The sequence below is a fragment of the Bubalus bubalis genome, chromosome 18 (assembly GCF_019923935.1).
Source record: "Bubalus bubalis isolate 160015118507 breed Murrah chromosome 18, NDDB_SH_1, whole genome shotgun sequence".
Taxonomy (NCBI): Eukaryota; Metazoa; Chordata; class Mammalia; order Artiodactyla; family Bovidae; genus Bubalus; species Bubalus bubalis.
Genome location: NC_059174.1, coordinates 17,523,752 through 17,540,626, shown reverse-complemented (window position 1 = coordinate 17,540,626; position 16,875 = coordinate 17,523,752).

Genomic DNA, 16,875 nt, shown 5'->3' with positions numbered 1-16,875 from the left:
TCAAAGGCTTTCTCTTCAGCAGAACAGACTCCACTCTCCTGCTTTTGCCTGGCCTGCCCTTCCTCCCATCTGCCCGGTGAGCTTCTACTTATGCTCGAGATCCAATTCACACGTCACCTCCTCAGAGAGCCTCCTGTGACTCCTCCAGCCGAGGTTACTTGCTGCCTCTTTGGGTTCCTACCCTCTTCGTTCCTCTTCCATTAGGGGTGGGGGGTGCCCTCAGCTGAGTAGTTACTAATCAGCTCTGACGGCTTACCTTCTGCCTCTAGACAGCGAGCTCCAAGGGCATCATCCTTGTGTGAGCATCTGTTCTTTCTGCTTATCTTACCTCCTAGTGCGGCGCTTGCAGCAACCAGTCCCCGTGATGGCCTCTGTGACTCTCGACTCCCGACCACGGGTGGTCCCCTCCCACAGGGAATAAGGCAGAGCTGAGTGACCAACAGATGTTGCTTTAGTGATGGTGTGTGTGGCTTCAGAGGTGGAAGCATCAAGGGCAGGATGCTCCTGCCTTGCTCAGAGGTAGTCGGCGCCATGTAGGCGAGCGGCCCTAGGGAGAGAGACCAGCGTGGTCTCCTCCCCACCACCAGCACTCACCAGCCACCCATGTGAGTGAGCCACCTGGGCAGCGGGTCCTCAGCCTGGGCCACGCCTTCAGATGACCTCAGATGACTGACAGCTTGACTACAACCTCAGGAGCCATGCCAGCCAAGCTGCTCCCTGATTGCTGACCCACAGAAATGGTGAGACAATCTCTGTTAATTATTGTTGGAGGAAAACCCTTCCCCAGCAATAGATGACTGATAGTGACTTCACTTTGACTTTTCACTTTCATTTATTGGAGGAGGAAATGGCAACCCATTCCAGTGTTCTTGCCTGGAGAATCCCATGGACAGAGGAGCCTGGTGGGCTGCTGTCTATGGGGTTGCACAGAGTCAGACACGACTGAATCGACTTAGCAGCAGTAGCAGCAGCGGCAAGGCCCCCAGATCCCCTGGGGGAACTACCTTCTCCCTTGTCGGCTGTGTGTGGACTTGTTGGAACTGTATGTGAGGATGTTGCATCTTCCCTGGACCAAGGGATGCAGACCTGATCTTGGAGAGGACAATCAGACCCTCTCCCTGAAATCAGTCTGTCAGGCAGAGATACCAGATCAAGAAGTGGTTAGGGTGATCCTAGAAACCACTTGTGGAGAAGGCAATGGCACCCCACTCCAAGTACTCTTGCCTGGAAAATCCCATGGACGGAGGAGCCTGGTAGGCTGCAGTCCATGGGGTCACTAAGAGTCGGGAATGACTGAGCGACTTCACTTTCACTTTTCACTTTCATGCATTGGAGAAGGAAATGGCAACCCACTCCAGTGTTCTTGCCTGGAGAATCCCAGGGACGGAGGAGCCTGGTAGGTTTCCGTCTATGGGGTCGCACAGAGTCGGACACGATTGAAGTGACTTAGCAGCAGCAGCAGAAGCCACTTGGTACCACCCACCCCCACATACACACATGCTTTTTGTGAGCGTGCCAGAGTTGGTTACTGGCAATCAAATAACGTGGACTGGCACAGCTACCTTGCAGTCATCATCCCCCGCCCACCATGCCGAGAGCACACACCATTCTGTAAGTGTTCAACCATTGTGTGTCGGATAAGAAAAACCTGGACGTATGAATGCTGTCAGGGCTATCTATGGTGAGTTTAATTTGTGTTTTGTTTGCGCTCTTAGAGGAGAAGTTAAAAGCCTGAGAATTCTGTGTGCTCGGCTCTCTGCATTTCTCCCTCCACACCTTGCTGGAGGAGAGCAGCCCTGGGTCACCTGTGGCCAGGCCGGGAGCAGCAGGTGTCTGCAATCTGCAGGCCCGCCTGCCTTGGCCTGGAAGCCCGGGCTGTTTGAGGTGAGTTCTGGGGTGACAAGAAAGCACAGGCAGGAAAAAGAGGGCCAGCCGCCTTGACGGCCAGCACGGCCAAGATGCACAGGACCTTAGTTGCTGCCAGCACCTTGGAGGCGCCAAGCCCCTCCTGGGACAGCCAGCGGTGCGGCCCATCTCGGGAGGCAGGACCGTGGCCGTGGGGCCTCCCTGCAGAAATCCTGGCGCCCACTCGGTGCAGGGCCAGTGGGGCTGCCCACCTGCAGGGCACCTGTAGGCTTTATGGGCTGTGACCCCTGTAACTCAGCAATGACTAGTGTAGATTGGCCCCAGTCTGCACCTGTACTGCTCTAGGTAACGTCTGGGCTCCTGGGGGTATGAGAGAGGAAGCCCCACCCATGACTGAAATGGAATTTCCCACCGCAAGGCAGAGGCACAAAACTTAATCCACAAATGAATTCATAGTAACTGACGAAAACGTTCCATTTCTTTTGCACCTATGTTTGTGGAATAAGACTCAAAGCTACTAGAATGTCAGCTCCATGGTGGAGGGAACTTTTCTTTTTCTTTTATTTATTATTGTATTACAGGTCTGGTATGCTGCCCGACACACAGTAGGTGCTCATTAAGTATTAATGTATAAAGGCACAGGTAGAAAATAAATTAGTGGGCCGCCCACTAAGTGCTCTGCTTCCTAGGTGGCATTAGTGATAAAGAACGTGCCTGCCAGTGCAGGAGATGTAGGAGATACGGGTTTGATTTCTGGCTTGGGAAGATCCCCTGGAGGAGGGTGTGGCAACCCACTCCAGCATTCTTGCCTGGAGAATCCCAAGGACAGAGAAGCCTGGGGGGTTACAGAGGAGCCTAGCGGGTCATGCAGAGTTGGACAAGGCTAAAGTGACTAAGCTACTTCACTTTCACTTTTCACTTTCATGCATTGGAGAAGGAAATGGCGACCCACTCCAGTGTTCTTGCCTGGAGAATCCCAGGGACGGGGGAGCCTGGTGGGCTGCCGTCCTTGGGGTCGCAGAGAGTCGGACACGACTGAAGCAACTTAGCAGCAGCAGCATCAAAGCATCTTAGCACACAGCACGCACCACTACGTGCTAGAGGCTTATGGAAACTCCCTCGAGTTTCTTTCCACAACAAGCCTAGAAACCTGGTATTCTCCGCCACATTTTCTCTTCCCTCCTTCCTTGCTTTCTGCCTCCTCCCCTCCCCGCTCCCTCTTTCCTTCCTAATCCCGTTCCAGCTGTCCCAATGCATTTACACATGTTCTTACAGCGCACTGTTTAGACATACCTTTAGTTTATATGATGGTTAGTGTGTCTCATCCCATTTCCCACCTTTCCGCCCACCACATTTTGCCATCCACCATCTCTCGTGTGCAGGGCCTCTAGCGCCCAGCTACCCCTATCAACACTGAGTGAACAATCGAACATGTCTCCAGTGACAGACCTTGGGAACGTACACGCAGGTGCAGAATTGCTGGTCACTGCCGCGTCTGTGTGTAACTTCAGGACAGGCGGCGATGATCTACAGTACCTACTACATCAAGGTTTGAGGCTTCTTTCATTTCCATATCTGGACCAACCTTGGCATTCCGTGGCTAAGTAGTATTTTCTTGTCTCATTAGGTATAGAGTAATTCAGGGAGTTGGTGACGGACAGGGAGGCCTGGCGTGCTGCGATTCATGGGGTCGCAAAGAGTTGGACACGACTGAGCGACTGAACTGAACTGAACTAATCCCTCATTGCTGCTTTAAATTGCATTTCCTTGCCTTCACCTGGGGGGCAGGGAAGAATGGCAGCTTCAGAGAAGTGACATGCCCAGGGGCTCTCAGCTGGTGTTAGAGCAGCTGGGCTTCACCCGCCCACTCCGGGTTCAAGCTGCAGACGCGGTCCAGCGGCCCCCGTCTGGGCTGAGGGCTCTATCAGCAGCCGGTCACACTTGAGCAGATCCGCGTCTTCCGCTGTGATCGAGCCCCACCTGGTGGGGCTGAGAGGGAACTGCCTCTGTAGCGGGAACGAGAGCGGACGGGAGGGGAGGGCGCCTGAACTGATCACTTTTCAGGCTCTCCTTGATTTCTGTTTTTAAATTTTTAAAATTGAAATATAATTGACACACAACGTTTCAGATGTACAACATAAGCTTTTCTTGTGATGAGAACTTTCAAGATCAATTCCCAAATACACAGCACCCCATCATCAACCATAGTCACCATGCTATACACTAATCCCCGAGACTTATTTATCTCATGACTGGAAGTTTGAACCCCTGCCACTTTCACCTTGCAGATGAAGAGAAGCTGAACTGTGTCTATTTTGAGGCTTCTATTGTTTTTATCAAATAAAACTAGAACTCTCACCAAAACATTTAGTATACCTTTTCTTAAAGGGACTTTCAATAAAATACAATATACCAGCATAAGTTGTGACCAACCTAGACAGCATATTAAAAGGCAGAGACATTACTTTGCCAACAAAGGTCCATCGAATCAAGGCTATGGTTTTTCCAGTAGTCATGTATGGATGTGAGAGTTGAACTATAAAGCTGAGCACCGAAGAAATGATGCTTTTGAACTGGTGTTGGAGAAGACTCTTGAGAGTCCCTTGGACTGCAAGGAGATCCAACCAGTCCATCCTAAAGGAGATCAGTCCTGGGTGTTCATTGAAAGGACTGATGTTGAAGCTGAAACTCCAATACTTTGCCACCTGATGAGAAGAGCTGACTCATTTGAAAAGACCCTGATGCTGGGAAAGATTGAGGGCCGGAGAAGGGGAGGACAGAGGATGAGATGGTTGGATGGCATCACTGACTCAATGGACATGAGTTTGGGTAGGCTCTGGGAGTTGGTGATGGACAGGAAGGCCTGGCGTGTTGCAGTCACAAAGAGTCGGACACAACTGAGCGACTGAACTGAACTGAACTGAACTGAGCATAAGACACAGATACCAAAGGTACAGCTCAGTGAATTTTCACCAGTGAACACTTGTGTAACAAACGCTCAAGGCACCCCTTCCAGCCCCTCCTGCCACCATCCTGACTCCTAATGCTGGAGATTCTAGATTCCTTTGCTGGATTGACTGCGGTATACTTGGAATTAGACATCTGTTCCTTTTTCTGTCTTGCTATTTTTGTACAATATTGTGTGTGGATCATGCATCCATCTTCTGTACAGTATTCCATTATGTGAATATACCACAAGTTAGCTTTCTCACTGTTGATGGATATTTGGGCTGATCTGAGAATTTTGGCTCTTTTGAATAAAGCTGCTATGGACATTCTACCACAGATTTCTGTTGCAGCTAGGTACACAGTTCTATTATGTATGTGTCTAGGAATGGAAACTGGAGAAGGAAATGGCAACCCACTCCAGTGTTCTTGCCTGGAAAATCCCATGGACGGAGGAGCCAGGCAGTCTACAGCCCATGGGGTCGCAAAGAGTTGGACACGACTGAGCCAATTCACTATATATAGGAATGAAAACACTGCAGCGTAGGGAAGGTGTACATTCGACTTTCGTAGACACTGCCAGTTTTCCAAAGTGGTTGTGCCAAGTTACCATCCAGTGGCTGTGTGAGTGTAGGTTGCTCTGCATTCTCCCCTACCCTTGTCCTGTTTTTAGCCATTCTGGTTGGTGTTAGTGGTACTGCTTAGCATTTTTATTTTTACAAATTATTATCATTATTATTTCTGGGGCTGCCCTGGGTCTTTATTGTGGCACGTGGGCTCTTTGTTGCAACCCTTGAACTTTTTCTCGTTGTGGTGCATGGGCTTCTCTCGTCGCAGAGCAGGGGATCTAGAGCATGCAGGCTCAGCAGCTGTGGCACACAAACTCTAGAATGCATGATGCCTAGTCTTCAATTTGCAGTCCTGATGACTGATGAAATTTCTTATGTTTACTGGCCACTTGACCAATCTCTTCTGTAAATTGTCTTTTGGCCACTTTTCTGTTGAGTTGTGTCCTTTTTCCTTACTGAAATATAGGACTTAACACATGTCATCTGGATATGAGCACATTTTTAGAAATATTTTCTCCCACTTGGGTCACTTGCCTTTTCACTCTCGGTGATGTCTTCTAATGAGCAGAAATCCTGGCTTTTACTATATTATTAATATCTTCTCTTACTATTAGGGCTTACTGTGTTCTATTAAAATGTTTTCTTTGCCTATGCCAAGGCCATGGAGATTGTCTTCTGTTTCTTCTAAAAGCTTTCACAGTCTGCACCCATCTGGAACTGATTTTTGCATCTGGTGGGAGGCAGAGGGTCAATATTTTTTCCATATGGATCTTTAATTGACCAGCCTGATTTATGGGAAAATCCCCACTGCACGGCAGCATCACCTTTGTCATAAACCAGGGGATGGTACCTGTGTGAATCTGTTCCTGGTGTATATGCCTGTTTCTTTCAGAAAATACAGTGTCATGGTCCCATATATGAGGTCATTTCTGAGTTTAAACTATTAGAATACAGCATGCAGCAGGTGGGATTGTCTGGCTTGAGCTTGCTGACAAGCATTACCTTTTCTTTGTTATCTTGGGGTTCACTGGGGCTCATTTGACCAGAAAGTCAGGAACCTGACTCAGTGCTCCCTGTAAGGTTCCTGGACCCCCAGAGGAACACTCATGGGTCCCTAGTAGCTGGGGTGAGGCAAAGTCTCTTCCCATTTCCCCATCCATGCTGGACTCCAGGGAAGCCTACACCCAACCATGCAGGGGGACCTGGGGTCTGAGAGGTGGGGTTCCCATGAGGACTCCCCACCTGAGGGTCTAGGAGCACCAATCAGCCCCTTGAGGATGTGGCATTCCTCTCAGCAGGGGCTGGAGCTGCCCTCCTGCTAAGATTACTTTACTTTGTGCAAAGGGGTTGCGTGTTGATAAGAAAATCCAGCAACCAGGGCCTGGGGGCGTGGTGGTGGGGGACCATCTCCTGGAGGCCCTGGCTCTCTATCTCAGAGAGTAGCATCTGGTCCTGAGGCCACCAACCTGGGGCCCAAGCTCTGGGATGTCCCCTGGCAGTGATGGGCAGTGTGGGCAGCAGGGTATGGTGGGAGGGCTGGGTCAGGGGTGTGGGTATCACAGCTCTCTCATGAGCTCAGGGAGCTCTAGATGAACTCCCCGCCCCTCTCTAGGCCTCTAACTCCTCATTCTGGTCTCTCTGTGTCGTGGGTTGCATTGTGTCCCTAAAAGGATATGTTGACGTCCCAACCTCCTGGAACCTAGGAATGTTACCCATTCGGAAACAAGGTCCTTGCAGATATAATCAGGAAAGATGAGGTCATGGCTGGGCCCTAATTTAATCTGGTTGGTGTCCTTCCAGGAAGAACAGAGACATACAGAGAAGACAGGCATGTGAAGATGAGGACAGAGATTGGAGTGATGCTTCCATGTGCCTGGGAGCACCTGGGACCACCAGAGGCTGGAGGAGGAGGGGAAAGACCCTTCTCCAGAGGCTACAGAAGGAAACTGGCCCTGCTGACACCCTGATCTGGGACTTTCATCCTCCAAAACTCTGAGAAAACAAAGGTCAGTTGTTCTCAGCCAGCCACTCTATGGTGTTCTTACAGCAGCCCTAGGAAACAAACACAGCCTGTGTCTGGGCTGGCTCTGCCCACCTGTCCATCATCACATCGCTCTCCTGGTGAACACCTGTCAGTTTAGTTCAGTCGCTCAGTTGTGTCCCACTCTGCAACCCCATGGACTGCAGCATGCAAGGCTTCCCTGTGCATCACCACCTCCCAGAGATTGCTCAGACTTGTGCCCATCGAGTTGGTTATGCCATCCAACCATCTTATCCTTGACATCCCCTTCTCCTCCTGCCTTCAAATTTCCCAGCCTCAGGGTCTTTTCCAATGGGTCAGTTTTTCACATCAGGTGGTCAAAGTATTAGAGCTTCAGCTTCAGCATTAGTCCTTCCAATGAATATTAAGGACTGATTTCCTTTAGGATGGATTGGTTTGATCTCCTTGCAGTCCAAGAGACTCTCAAGAGTCTTCTCCAACACCACAGTTCAAAAGCATCAATTCTTTGGTGCTCAGCTTTCTTTATAGTCCAACTCTCACATCCATACATGACTACTGGAAAAAACCATAACTCTGATTAGACAGACCTTTGTCAGCAAAGTAATGTCTCTGCTTTTTAATATGCTGTCTAGATTTGTCATAGCTTATCATCCAAAGAGCAAGCATCTTTTAATGTCATGGCTGCAGTCACCATCTCCAGTGATTTTGAAGCCCAAGAAAATAAAGTCTATCACTGTTTCCATTGTTCCCCCATCTATTTGCCATGAAATGATGGGACCAGATGCCATGATCTTAGTCTTTTGAATATAGAGCTTTAAACCAGCTTTTTCACTCTCCTCTTTCACTCTCATCAAAAGGCTCTTCAGTTCTTCTTCACTTTCTGCCATAAGGGTGGTGTTATCTGCATATTTGAGGTTATAGATATTTCTCCTGGCAATCTTGATTCCAGCTTGTGCTTCATCCAGCCCAGCATTTCACATGATGAACTCTACATATAAGTTAAATAAGCAGGGTAACAATATACAGCCTTGACGTACTCCTTACCCAATTTGGAACCAGTCCATTGTTCCATGTCCAGTACTAACTGTTGCTTCTTGACCTGCATACAGATTTCTCAGGAGGCAGGTTAATGGTCTGGTATTCCCAACTCTTGAAGAATTTTCCACAGTTTGTTGTGATCCGCATGGTCAAAGGCTTTGACACAGTCAATAAAGCAGAAATATGTGCTTTCCTGGGACTCTCTTGCTTTTTTTTCTGAGCCACAGTCAGCTCCCAGTCTTGTTTTTGCTGACTGTATAGAGCTTCTCCATCTTTGGCTGCAAAGAATATAATCAATCTGATTTTGGTATTGACCATCTGGTGATGTCCATGTGTAGAGTCTTCTCTTGTGTTGTTGGAAGAGGGTGTTGCTGTGACCAGTGTGTTCTCTTGGTAAAACCCTGTTAGCCTTTGCCCTGCTTCATGTTGTACTCCAAGGCCAAATTTGCCTGTTACTCCAGGTGTCTCTTGACTTCCTACTTCTGCATTGCAGCCCCCTATGATGAAAAGGACATCCTTTTTTGGTGTTAGTTGTAGAAGGTCTTGTAGGTCGTCATGGAACCATTGAACTTCAGCTTCTTCGGCATTAGTGGTTGGGGCATAGACTTGGATTACTGTGATATTGAAAGGTTTGCCTTGGAAACAAACAGAGATCATTCTGTCATTTTTGAGATGGCACCCAAGTACTGCTTTTTGGATTCTTTTGTTGACTATGAGGGCTACTCCATTTCTTCTAGGGGATTTTTGCCCACAGTAGTAGATATGACGGTCATCTGTGTTAAATTCACCCATTCCAGTCCATTTTAGTTCACTGATTCCTAAAATGTCAGTGTCACTCTTGTCATCTCCTGTTTGACCACTTCCGATTTACCCTGATTCACGGACGTAACATTCCAGGTTCCTATGCACTATTGTTCTTTACAGCATCAGACTTTACTTCTATCACCAGTCACATCCACAGCTGAGCACTGTTTTCACTTTGGCTCTGTGTCTTCATTCTTTCTGGTTATTTCTCCACTCTTCTCCAGTAGCATATTGGGCACCTACTGACCTGGGGAGTTCATCTTTCAGAGTCATATCTTTTTGCCTTTTCCTACCGTTCATGGAGTTCTCAAGGCAAGAATGCTGAAGTGGTTTACTATTCTCTTCTCCAGTGGACCACGTTTTGTCAGAACTCTCCACCATGACCCGTCCTTCTTGGGTGGCCCTACATGGCATGGCTCATAGTTTCATTGAGTTAGACAAGGCTGTGGTCCATGTGATCAGTTTGGTTAGTTTTCTGTGACCAACCACAGAACACCTGCCAGTGGTGGCCCATTGAGACCACTAGAGCCACTGAGACCACCGAGAATGGTGATGGAGACTCCCACCTGACCAGCCCAGCTGAATCCCTGGCCCATGCCCAGCTCATTTTAGGCACGCTCAACAGTTACTCCAGCCAAAGGATGGCTCAGGGGTCGTCCTTGACTCCTCTCCCTCATGCCTGCATCTAACTCAGTGACAAAGTCTATCAACTCTGCCTCCAAAGTGTGTTCTCGGTTCTCAGTTCTTTGCTTCCACCATGATCACAGTATGTTAAGACTGCAACTGCTCTTTCTTGAACTTCATGACAGCTTCCTGTGGTAGGCTGATTGCAAAAAAATGGCTATAATCCTTTGCTCCCCTCTATGTGCAGACCTTTGGCAATGTGGCTTTGCAGTGCCTTCCTTGTACAGGCAGTCTCCTTCTCCACCCCGAGCTCGGAGCTGACCTTGGAACTGGCTTTGGCCACTGAGAACCACATGTGGTGACAGCATGGTGAGTGTGCCAGTTTTGAACCTACATCTCAGGAGACTCTGTGCACTTCCTGGAACACTGCCATGAGCCATGAGCACAAGCCTGGGCTAGCCTGTTAGAGGGTGACATGCACAGAGCAGGGACTCGACATCCCAGCCAACGCCACTGTAGACCAGCCAACCCTCAGGAAATCACTAGCTAACCCACCAACACATGAGCCCAGCCTAGACAGGCCAAGCCTGGCCTGGATCAGAATGGTTCAACTGGCCAGTCAATTCATCAAGAATGACGTTCTTTAAGTCAGCAGTCCCCAACCTTTTTGGCCCCAGGGACCAGTTTCATGGAAGACATTTTTTTTTTTTTCCCACAGATTGAGGGAGGGTGGGAGATGGTCTGGGGATGATTGAGCACCTCACATTTATTGTGTGCTTTATTTCTATCAGTATTATTACATCAGTTCTACCTCAAAGCATCAGGCATTAGATACTGGAGGTTGGATACCTCTGCTCTAAACCATGTTTTGAGTAATTTGTTATGCAGCCATAGCTAACTGATACACCTCCTTAACTAGTCACCAGGCTCTCCCTTCCCCTCTCACAATGTTCTCTCCTCTCAGAAACAAGAGTGATCTCTCCTCTATTTATCACCCTCCAGTGATTTCTTGTTGCAATTGAATGAACTCCAAACTCTGGACTTCAGACTCTGCTCTTTAAGGCTTGACTGATTCCCTCCTCTGCTGCCTCATTCTCCTTCAGTCATAGTGACCATCCTCTCAGTCCCATCAATATGCCTTGGGTCTTGCTGTCCCCTCTGCTGGAGCAGACCCTCCTATGTCTGCACAGGCTGCCTCCTCCACAGCCATGTATTAACTAAATATTTCCTTGGAGAGGCCGGTCTAGCTAAAGACATCCTTCCTCCCCATCCTTTGCCCAGTTCTCTACTTTCATTGCACCCTTTTTATTTCCTCATCAGTTGCTGAAAGGTGTTGAGGGACATACTAACTCCTTTAACTAGGACATAAGCTTCCCTGGTGGCTCAGATGGTAAAGAATCTGCCTGCAGACAGGAGACCCAGGTTCAATCCCTGGGTTGTGAAGACCCCCTGGAGGAGGGAATGGCTACCTGTTTCAGTAGTCTTGCCTGGAGAATTCCTGGTGGTCTACAGTCCATGGGGTCACAAAGAGTTAGACATGACTGAGTGACTAAACGTGAGCACGAGGCAACAGGAGAGCAGGAATGGTATCTTTTTCTGTTTAATGCTCTATTCCCAGTAGTTATAGTTCCTGGCATATAGTGAGTGCTCAATAAATATTTGCTAAATGAACAAGCCCAAGAGGAAAAAAACAACCTTTGTGGCATAGCTTACAAATTTACAAATCCTTTGTAAGCATATGATTTCCTGCTGCTCTTCTCATCAGTTCTCTGCACCACGCAGACAGACTACCTGCAGTTACTCCATCACGCTGCCCCTGACCTCAGAGCTTTCTGTATATGCTGTTCCTTTGGCCTGCCCTTCCTTCCCATACAAAAATATTGGTGACCATTTCATCATCATTGCGTTAGAAGTTTCGTCCTTCAAGGAGCTTTTCTTAAAATTTTGGTGTTAGCAGATGTAAATTATAATATATAGACTGAATAAACAATAAAGTCCTACTGTATAACACAGGGAACTATAACTATATTCAACATCCTGTGCTAAAATGTAATGGAAAAATGTATATATGTAAAATAAAATGTATATATGTACGTATAAATACATAAATGTATGTATGTATATATAAAAATGTATATATGGATATATAATTCTTGCTGTGCAGCAGAAATGAACACAACTTTGTAAATCAACTATTTGGTGTTGTTCAGTCCATTAGTCATGTCTGACGCTTTGCGACCCCATGGACTGCAGCACACCAAGCTTCCCCGTCCTTCACCATCTCCCAGAGTGAGGCCATCCAACCATCTAGTCCTCTGTCATCCCCTTCTCCTTCCACCTTCGATCCTTTCCAGTATTGGGGTCTTTTCTAATGTGTCAGCTCTTTGTATCAGGTGGCCAAAGTATTGGAGATTTAGCTTCAGCATCAGTCCTTCTAATTTCTGTTCTTCTAAATTCAGGATTGCTTTCCTTTAGGATTGACTGATTTGGTCTCCTTGCAGTCCAAGGGACTCTCAAGAGTCTTCTCCAACACCACAGTTCAAAAGCATCAATTCTTCAGCATTCAGCCTTCTTTATGGTCCAACTCTCACATCCATACCTGACTACTGGAAAAACCATAGCTTTGACTAGCCAGATCTTTGGGGCAAAGTAATGTTTCTGCTTTTTAATACACTGCCTAGATCTGTCAACTCTACTTCAATTTAAAAAGAAAAGAAGGGATGGATTTCCCTGGTGGTCCAGTGGCTGAGACTCCGTACTTCCAACACAGAGACTCTGAGTTTGATCCCTGGTCAGGGAACTAGATCCCACATGTAACAACTAAGCTCATATACGCTGCAACTAAGATCTGATACAGAAAACTGCATTTAAAAAGCAAGAAAGGAAAAGAAGAGAGGCTTTCCTCTGGGTCCCACTCCCAGCCCATGGCGGGGTCCTCTTCCTCCAAGTCTCTCTAGGCTCTCCACATGCTCACTGCACTGTGCTGATTGACTGGCTACTCCTCTGTCTTCAGGACTGTATGCTCCAGGCTGGCAGGACCTGCCCTTATTAATGACTGAGTTCCTGATCCACCCATAGGACCTGGTGGGATTCTGTAAATATGTGATATGATCAGAGGCAGATGAAGCAGGTGAGCTAAAGTTCTGCTCTTTCCCTGGTGGTATATCCAAACCTTTGAAGGGTCAGGGAGAATGTGGACCCTGGTAGATTTGAGGAGCTGGGTGATGCAGTGGAGAGAGTTACTGGAGTGTTGGAATCACAAATGTGCTGCTATGAATCACCTGACCACTCCATCAGGTGAGAGAGCTCCAGATTAGAAGTTGGAAGGGTGGCACCTCCCCTGGCCCCTTTGTGACACCAGAAAGGCTGGGCTTGCCTCTCCCTGAGCACCTCCCTGCATCTGGGCCTCCTACTGAGTCATGGACAAAAAGCTGATGTACAGCTCCAGCCCTGCAGAAAAGGACCCAGCAATCTCAGTGGACCACAAGAGGAATACAGGAAGCTTGCTATACAACACAATTGGTGAGGGGAGAGAAAATGAATGAATGAATGAATGCAATCCATAGCCATCTTAGAGTCAATCCTTCCTGAGTTCCAGAAAGGAACTTGGTCTTTGGCATTTTGTTAGAAAATAGGGCTAGACCCATCTTCATCAATGAGTTTTAAGAGGGCTATGGAAAGGAAACTAGAGAAATAATCAAATGGAACTGTATGCCAGAAAGCTGAAAAAAATGGTCATTGTCATATCAGAGGCTGCTCTTACTGATGCATCTGACATTTAACTTCTCCGGGCCTTTCATCTATTCATTTGTTCCTCAGCACACATCCTCCAGAATATGAATATTTATCAGACAATGAAGACCAGCTTCTCCTCTCTTTCCACTGTGGCCCAAAGGAGAGAAAATAGGCTCACACTGCAGCAAGGGAGAGGCAGATTAGACAGGCAGAAGGACTTCCTGGAGGCCAGGACCCTTGATGTAGGAAAACATTTGGCAGTGCTTCATGCAGACCACTGAGTCGGCAGGACAAAGTGGATGTCTCTGAAGATGGTTGTGGGCTTTGATTTTAAATGAAACAACACGGATAAAGTGCCTGACACTCAGTAATGCTCAGGAAATACCTTTCTTTCCCATTTTTGAAGAGCTGGTTCTCCCTAAGAACAGGTACTTACTGGAGAGAAACTATTACCTAATCATTTACAACTGGTTTCTTGACATTCTGTCTAGACATTGCCAGGGTGCGGTGCTCTGCGCATGTGTTTCTGACCTGCCTGCAAGCCTAAGGGTCTCTGCCTTCCCTTAGGAAGTCCCTCAGTGGGGACTTGAGTGGGTGCATGGCGGTGGACAGGAGAATTGGAAGCCTCCAACTTTAATCTGACTCCCAAGGGCAATGACTCTCAGCGGATAGAGCCACTCACTTCTGAGGGGTCACTTTGGAGCTGTGAAGTGGGGCACGGAGATTTAAAAAGCATGTGGTGGAGACTTCCCTGGTGGTCCAGTGGCTAAGGCTCTGCACTCCCCCAGCAGGGGACAGGGGATGTGAGTTCGATCCCTGGTTGGGAACTAGATCCCACATGCTGCAACAGAGAGTGTGGATACTGCAACTGAAAACACCATGTACTGCAACTAAAAAAGGAAAAAAGAAAGGATCCTGCATGCTGCCATTGAAAGATTCTGCATGGTGCAACTAAGACCCAGCACAATCAAATAAATAAATAAACAAGTATTTTTAAAGTAAATCCATATTTTAAATAAATAAATAAAAAACATGGTGTAGGGGTGTGGTGGGATCCAAGCCCTTTTCGAATATGGAAGCAGAAAGTAAAGCCTGGCTAGTGAGGCCTGTCTGGAACATGGCCACATGTCACCCTCTGGGGTGAGCACTAGCCCCTGGAGGCTGAGGGACAGTTTAATTTTTGGACATATCACAAAGCCCAGGGGTTTAGAATCAGCATCCTAGACTCAACACCAATTGGCCCCGTTTTCAGGACACCTTCTGAGGAAGCCAGGGCCGGGAGGGCTGAAGCTGCTCCTCGTCCACCTCAGGAGCTGTGGGAGCAGCACGCGTTTGCTGAGCTCTTGTGTGTCATTGTCTGTGCTTTTGCTTCACATATAAACTCCCATTTCCTCTTCTCAGGATCCTCCCTCAGCAGGTTCTATCATTAGCCCCATTTGACAGATGAGGAAACAAAGGCCCAGAAAGGGAAGGTAACTTGCCAAAGTCACACAGCTAGTCAGTGGGGCCGTTGGCATTTGACCTTACTCGAAATGCTTGCAGGGGTGTCAACTGGCATTTGCTCCATGGTGGGAAGGAAGTGGCTCTGAACCGTCCTGCAGGATTTGCCAGAGGCTCCATCACAGAACGGGAGATGAGGCGAGGACAGTCTTCCACCCCAGCCTGCTGCTTCTTGCCTGTGTGCCTCTGAGCCAGCTCCTTGCCCTCGGTGACTTCTTGGAGTAACCCACGTTTACCTGAACAGACTCCTCCCTCTTCCATTCTCCCAATCCACTCTCCACCCTGCACACCAGAGGACCAGCTTCCCACAGAGTCATGTCCCCCATGAGAGGTGGTGGGGATGGTTGGACAAGACATGGAGTGTGTGTGTCCCTAACAGCCCCTTACCAGGTTGTCCCCCGTGAAATCCCTCTGGAGACTCTTGCTGTTGTTCAGCCACTAAGTTGTGCCTGATTCTTTTCGACTTCATGGACTGCAGCATGCCAGGCTTCCCCGTCCTTCACTATCTCCCAGAGTTTGCTCAAACTCATGTCCATTGAATCGCTGATGCCTTCCAACAACCTCATTCTCTATCACCCTCTTCTCTTCCTGCCTTCAATATTTCCCAGCATCAGGGTCTTTTCCAATGAGTCAGCTCTTCACATCAGGTGGACAAAGTATTGGAGCTTTAGCATCAGTCCTTACAAAGAATATTCAGGATTGATTGCCTTTAGGATTGGCTCGTTTGGTCTCCTTACAGTCCAAGGGATTCTCAAGAGTCTTCTCCAGCATCACAGTTCAAAAGCATCAATTATTTGGCACTCATCCTTCTTTATGGTCCAACTCTCACATTCATATATGAGTACTGAAAAAACTATAGCTTTGACTATATGAACGTTTGTCAGCAAAGTAATATCTCTACTTTTCAACATGCTGCCTAGATTTGTCATAGCTTTTCTTCCAAGGAGCAAGTGTCTTTTCATTTCATGGCTGCAGTCACTGTCTGCAGTGATTTTGGAGCCCAAGAAAAGAAAATCTGCCACTGTTTCCATTTTTCCTCATCTATTTGCCATGAAGTCACAGGACCAGATGCCATGATCTTAGTTTTGTCGATGTTGAGTTGTAAGCCAACTTTTTCACTCTCCTCTTTTACCTTCATCAAGATGCTCTTTAGTTTCTCTTCACTTCCTGCCATCAGGGTGGTATCATCTGCATATCTGAGGTTATTGATATTTCTCCCGGCAGTCTTAATTCCAGCTTGTGCTTCCTCCAGCCCAGCATTTCTCATGATGTACTCTGCATATAAGTTAAATAGGCAGGGTGAATATATACAACCTTGACATACTCCTTTCCCAATTTGAAACAGTCCTTTGTTCCAGTTCTAACTATTGCTTTTTGACCTGCATACAGGTTTCTCAGAAGGCAGGTAAGCTATTCCCATATCGATAGTTAAGAATTTTCCACAGTTTGTGTGATCCACACAGTCAAAGGCTTTAGCATAGTCAATGAAGCAGAGTACATGTTTTTCTGGAATTCTCTTGCTTTTTCTGTGATCCAGTGGATATTGGCAATTTGATCTCTAGTTCCTCTGCCCTTTCTAAATCCAGCTTGAACATATGGAAGTTCTCAGTTCATGTACTGTTAAAGCCTAACTTGGAGAATTTTGAGTATTACTTTGCTCGTATGTAAAATGAGCACAATTGTATAGTAGTCCGAACATTCTTTGCATTCCCTTTCTTTGAGATTAGAATGAAAACTGACCTTTTCCAGTCTTGTAGCCACTGTTGAGTTTTCTAAATTTGCTTGCGTATA